We start from the raw sequence: 6,381 nt of genomic DNA, 5'->3' as shown, positions 1-6,381 counted from the left end.
TGAATATAAATTAAAATGTTAAAATCAAATCTGATATTGTTTTACCTTTTAATTTGGTGTGTGGAAGGTGTGCGGAAGAGGGGGTAGTCTTATACGGCGAGTATATAACAAACTCTGTATTTTGAGTGGAAATGTTAGGGGGTCGTCTTATACGCCCAGTCGTCTTATACGCCGGCAAATACGGTAAATCAGAATCTCTGGGAGGAAGAATTCTTGTTATATGCCTCTGAGTTTTGAGGTGGTTTCTCATGGTGCATTATTGTGATTGTAGCTCTCTGACACACCCACTTTATTCTCTGAATACTCATCAAGCATCTACTATGTCCCAAAGACTTGTTAGAGATACAGTGAAAACAAAAATGGCCAAGGTCCTTGCCCTAGTGTGATCTTGTAATAAACAACAAACACATAGCTATATAATATCATTTCAGGTATCACTTAGAGCTGTGGAGACAATTTATAGCAAAGTGAGATAAAGAGACCAAAGTTGTGTTCGTACCTATATCTTACTAAGGATAAATTCAAATAGATTCAAGACTTCAATTTTTAAAATGAAGAAACCATATGAGGCCCAGAAGCCACATGAAAAAAGATTGATAAATCAGATTACATAATACCACAATCAAAGTCAAAAGACAAAGATAAAACTGAGAAAACAATATTTGTGACTCATATATACAAATCATTACTTTCCTACTGTATATAGATTTCAGAAAATCAATAAGAATAAGATCCATATCCAAATAGAAAAAAGAACAGAAAAAGGAAATAGTTTTTAAACATAAGAAAAAATACTCAACCCACATATAGTAATAGAAATGCATACTAAAACTACACTGAGATCCATGAGTTTTAGAACACACAAGGTGTGAAAAATAGGCTTTTTAAAAAATCCTCACGTGAAGATATGCTTTATTTTATTTTTTCTCTTTTACTTTATTTTCCATTACCATTTATCTCCACTATACCCTCTGCCACCTCCCCATGCTTCCGCAATCACCACACTGTTGTCTTCATCCATGATTTCTTTTCTCTTTATTTCTTTCTTGCTCAATCCCTCCACCACCATCCCCAAACACAACCCCACACACAAACACAACCAGAGCTGTCTGCCTGCTCTCTATGAGTCTGTCTCTATTTTGCTTGTTAGTTCAGTTTGTCAATTAAATTCCACATGTGAGTGAAATCATGTTACTTTGTCCTTCTCTGACTGGCTTATTTCACTTAGAAAAATGATCTCCAGGTCCATTCATGCTGTCACAAAGGGTAAGATGTTCTTTCTTTTTATGGCCAAATAGTGTTCCATTGTCACATAGCTTTTTTTATCCACGCATCTACTGACGGACACTTCAAATCTTGGCTATTTTAAATAACACTGCAATGAACATAGGGGTGCATATATTCTCTTCAATTAGTGTTTCAGGTTTCTTTGGATATATTTCCAAAAGTGGAATGGCTGGGTCATAAGGCAGTTCCATGTTTAATTTTTTGAGATAACTTCATACTGTTTTCAACAATGGCTACACCAATCTGTATTCCCACCAACTGCACAAGGGTTCCCTTTTCTCCATACCCTCACCAACACTTGTTACTTGATTTATTCATGTTAGCCATCCTGACAGGTGTGAGGTGATATCTCATTGTGGTTTAATTTGCATTTCTCTGATGATTAGTGACATTGAGCATCTTTTCATATGTCCATTGGCCATCAGTATGTCCTCTTTGGAGAAGTGTCTATCCAGATTCTTGCCCATTTTTTGATTGGATTGTTTGGTTTTTTTAGTGTTGAGTTTTATAAGTTCTTTATAAAACTTGGATATTAAATTCTTACCAGATATATTGGCCAATTGGTTCTCCCATTCAGTAGGTTGTCTTTTCATTTTGTTGGTGATTTCCTTTGCTGTGCAAAAACTTTTTAGTTTGATGTAGTCCCATTTGTTTATTCTTTTGCTTCCCTTGCCCAAGGAGATTTTTCAGAAAAAAATATTGCTACAAGAAATGTCCAAGATTTTATTGCCTCTTTTCTTTGAGGATTCTTACGGTTTTGAGTCTAACATTTAAGTCTTTAATCCATTTTGAATTTATTCTTATGTTCAGTGTAAGAAGGTTGTCTAGTTTCATTTTTTTTGCATGTATCTGTCCAATTTCCCAACATTTATTAAATAGACTATCTTTACCCTATTATATATTTTTGCCTCCTTTGTCAAATATTAATTGACTATAAAAGTGTGGGTTTATTTCTGGGCTATTCTGTTACATTGATCTGTATGTTTTTATGCCAGTAGTACCATGCTGTTTTAATTACTATGGCCTTGTAGTATAGTTTGGTATCAAGTAGGGTGATTCCTCCAACTTCATTTTCTCAAGATAGCAGTTGCTATTCAGGGTCTTTTGTGGTTACATATAAATTTTTGTAATATTTGTTCTAGTTTTGTGAAATATGCCTTTGGTGTCTTGATGGGAATTGCTTTGAATCTGTAGATTGCTTTGGGTAGTGTGGACATTTTAATGATGTTAATTCTTCCTATCTATGAACATGGTATATGCTTCCACTTATTTGTATCTTCTTCAGTTTCTTTCTTCAGTATCTTATAATTTTCTAAGTGCAGGTTTTTTACATTATGCATTTTCTGATGGTTCATTATTGGTGTATAAAAATGCAACTGACTTCTGGATATTTATTTTGTATCCTGCTACTTTACCAAGGATGTGTTTTTTTTTTATTGATTTTTAGAGAGAGAAAAAGGAAGAGAGGGAGAGAGAAACATTAATGTGAGAGAGAAATGTTAATCAGTTGCCTCCCAGCCATACCCAGGCTGAGGATCAAACCTAAAACCTAGGTATATGCCCTGACTGGGAATTGAACCTGCAACTTTTTGCTGTACGGGCTGATGCTCCAACCAACCAAGCCATCCAGCCAGGGCAGGCATTCTTATACAGTTATGTAAATTGGCACAACTTCTGTGGATAACAATTTGCCACAAACACTTTGTCCCAGTACTGCCTCCCACTCTAGCAATTAATTTGGTCCATGGAGGGGGTGGGCAAACTTTTTGACTTGAGGGCCACAATGGGTTCTTAAACTGGACCGGAGGACCAGAACAAAAGCATGGGTGGAGTGTTTGTATGAACTAATATAAATTCAAAGTAAACATCATTACATACAAGGGTACGGTCTTTTTTTTTTTTTAGTTTTATTCATTTCAAATGGGCCGGATCCAGCCCGCGGGCCGTAGTTTGCCCACAGCTGGTCTATGGATATATTTGCATATGTGAAAAATGATGCAGAATCATTTCTAATGGCAAAAGATTGGAAATAACCTAAATGTTCATCAATAGGGGATGAGTTAAATAAATTATGAGACATCCATGCAAGGGAATACTATGCAGCTGCAGAAAAGAATAAGAAAACTCTTTATATACTGATATGAAAAGTTATATAAATTAAGCTGTTAAGTTCAAAAGAAGAAAACAGAAACAAAGTATGAGATAGTATATATAAGTATGATAGAGGGAAGGGCATGCAACAAGAACAGCACCACAATTTTTTAATGATTATTCACCTTACTAATTATAGATAAGAGGTTTTCTTGCAGGCCCTGGGAAACTGGAGGCTGTGTTGCAAGGAGAAAAACAGAGTTATAAAAAGATGCCTCAGAGCCCAGATGGATACATTACTCAGAAAAGAAAATACATTTTGAGAACAGACAAAGGACAGGAGATGCTTTGATTTGGTTCCCTATACCTGGACCCTGACCCCCTCTAGGAGTTTCCTTCAGGAATGCTGACCATTCTCCAGTCACAGGAATGGCAGAGCTGTTTTTAACATCATAGAAAATTGCTCTGCTGGCCACTGTGGCTCAGTGGCTGAGCATCGACCTGTGAACCAGGAGGTCATGGTTCGATTCCTGGTCAGGGCACATGCCCAGGTTGTGGCTTGATCCCCAGTTAGGGGCATATCGGAGGCAGCTGAATGATGATTCTCTCTCCTCATTGATGTTTCTATCTCACTCTCCCTCTCCCTTACTCTCTGAAATCAATGACAAAATTTTTTTTAAAAAAGAAAATTACCTTGTTATCAGTCTTCAAGTTCATGGAAGGAGACACACAGACCATTGACCCTGCAGCCCTTATCCTGCCCCACTCTCCCTTGGCATATAGCCTTTCTTCCTTATCCATATACTAGAGGCCCAGTGCATGAAATTCGTGCACAGGTAGGGTCCTTAGGCCTGGCCAGTGATCAGGGCTGATCAGGGTCTTCCGGCTGCTGGCCGGGGCCTTCCTTCATTCCGCACTTCCTCCTGGTGGTTAGCGCACGTCATAGCAAGCAATCGAACTCCAGGTGGGTCAAACTCCTGAGAGGACACTTTGCATATTAGCCTTTTATATACACTGAGTGGCCAGATTATTATGACCGGCCACTCTGGCCGGTCATAATAATCTGGCCACTCAGTGAATATAGATAATCAGCCAGCTAGTAGGGGAGGTTAGAGCAGAATTTACAGGATGACCTGCTGCTCTCTCCATACTGCCGGCATTATTGGAATAAACGCTTATATATGATTCAACCTTATCTCTGCTTAATTTATCTCAAGTTTTGTGTCCGTTTTCAAGTATGCTACCATTTGATTAAAAAAAGCACATAAAAAGATAGATTGGATAGGTGACACATACATACATAGTGTATGCATATAAAAAGGTTTAAAAAGGATAAACTTATAGATACACATACATGTAAATTCTTATTTGCATGCTTACACTTTATCAGGGAGCGTACACAAAAAACAGCAATTTTTGTAATCTGTGTGGAGGGAGAGGAGCTGGGTGGCTTTGGGACAGGAGTAAGAGACTTTTCTAATTTTAGAATTCTGAACCACATCATTATTTATTCACAAAATAAAATTTTTTTTAAATACAGTATAAAATGTGTTTATAACTAAACACATTTATAGTTAAAAAGATAGTTTGTCGGAGTAGTCTGTGGCAGCGCAGGCAGGATTCCATATGTAATATGGGAGGGCTTTCACAGGGGTAGCTAGAAAGCATTTCAGACACAAAGAAAAGCCAATAGGAAGGCCCTGGGGATGCCTGGGATTTGGAGCAGTAGGAAAGAGGTCAGGAAAAAAGTGGGAGAGGGAATGTTGGAAATGTTTGGAGATGTGGTCCAAAAGGGAACAGATGCCTGGTCACATGCGTCTTATAAGTCATGACAAGGGCTTTAGAGTTGATTATGTGTCATAAGAAGTTTACAGCAAAATTGTGATATAACCAGCCTGCTATGGGGAGGGTAGCTTGAAGGCAGCAAGAGCAGAAGTAAAGGAGGAGGATGTTATTCAAGGTGCCAGCCAGTGGTAGATGGGTCTGTGGCAGTAAGGGTGGCAAGAAATGGGGGCAGATTTGGGGATACATTTGAAAGTAGAGCCAAGAAGGTCTACTGCATTGGATGTGGGGGTAATATAAAGGGATGATTTGGCTTGAGCAACTAGTCAATACATATTAAGCACCTATTGTATTCTGGGCACAAAACAGACATTTCCCTGCCCTTAGGGAGCTTACCTTATAATGGAAGAGACAAACAACAAACAAGCACTTGCTTAATTAACTCAGTTATTAACACTGTGGGGCAGTAACAAGGTGCTGGGATGGAAGGTAACCACTGGGCCTATTTAGAGGGATAAGGACAACATGGGGTGGGGGAATTTAAACCGAGATCTGGAAAACTGAAAAGAAGCCAGCATGGGAAGAATGAAGAGCATTCAGGGGAAAGAAAACAGCATGTGTAAAGGCCTTGAATTAGGGTGGTTATTTCTTTTATGAATTTTCATGAGGCAAAGGTGACTGGTGTGTAGTACACCAAAGGGGGCTAGGGAGATAGGGAATGGTGCTTATAGGTATGGCGAGGAGGAGGGGTGTGTGTGTATGTGTGTGTGTGTGTGTGTGTGTGTGTGTGTGTGGTCAGAATTCTGGAAACAAAGAGGCAGACATGGTACTCTGCTAAGACATGGCCTACCAGGCTTGGTGCTGGTTACTCCATTATTCCACCGCCACCCTCCTTTCTCTTCTAAAATTGGGTCTCCAGTCTTTTCTTTCTTTTTTTTTAATTAAATCTTTATTGTTCAGATTATTACAGTTGTTCCTCTTTTTTCCCCCCCATAGCTCTCCTCCACCCAGTTCCCACCCCAAACTCTGCCCTTACCCCTCCCACAGTCCTCATCCATAGGTGTACGATTTTTGTCCAGTCTCTTCCCGCACTCCCACACCCCCTTTCCCCCCAAGAGTTGTCAGTCCACTCCCTTTCCATGCCCCTGGTTCTATTATATTCACCAGTTTACTCTGCTCATCAGATTTTTTTAGTCACTTGATTTTTAGTCTCACTTGTTG

Source organism: Myotis davidii, unplaced genomic scaffold (assembly GCF_000327345.1).
Source record: "Myotis davidii unplaced genomic scaffold, ASM32734v1 scaffold44, whole genome shotgun sequence".
Taxonomy (NCBI): Eukaryota; Metazoa; Chordata; class Mammalia; order Chiroptera; family Vespertilionidae; genus Myotis; species Myotis davidii.
Note: the sequence above shows the minus strand (reverse complement) of the source record.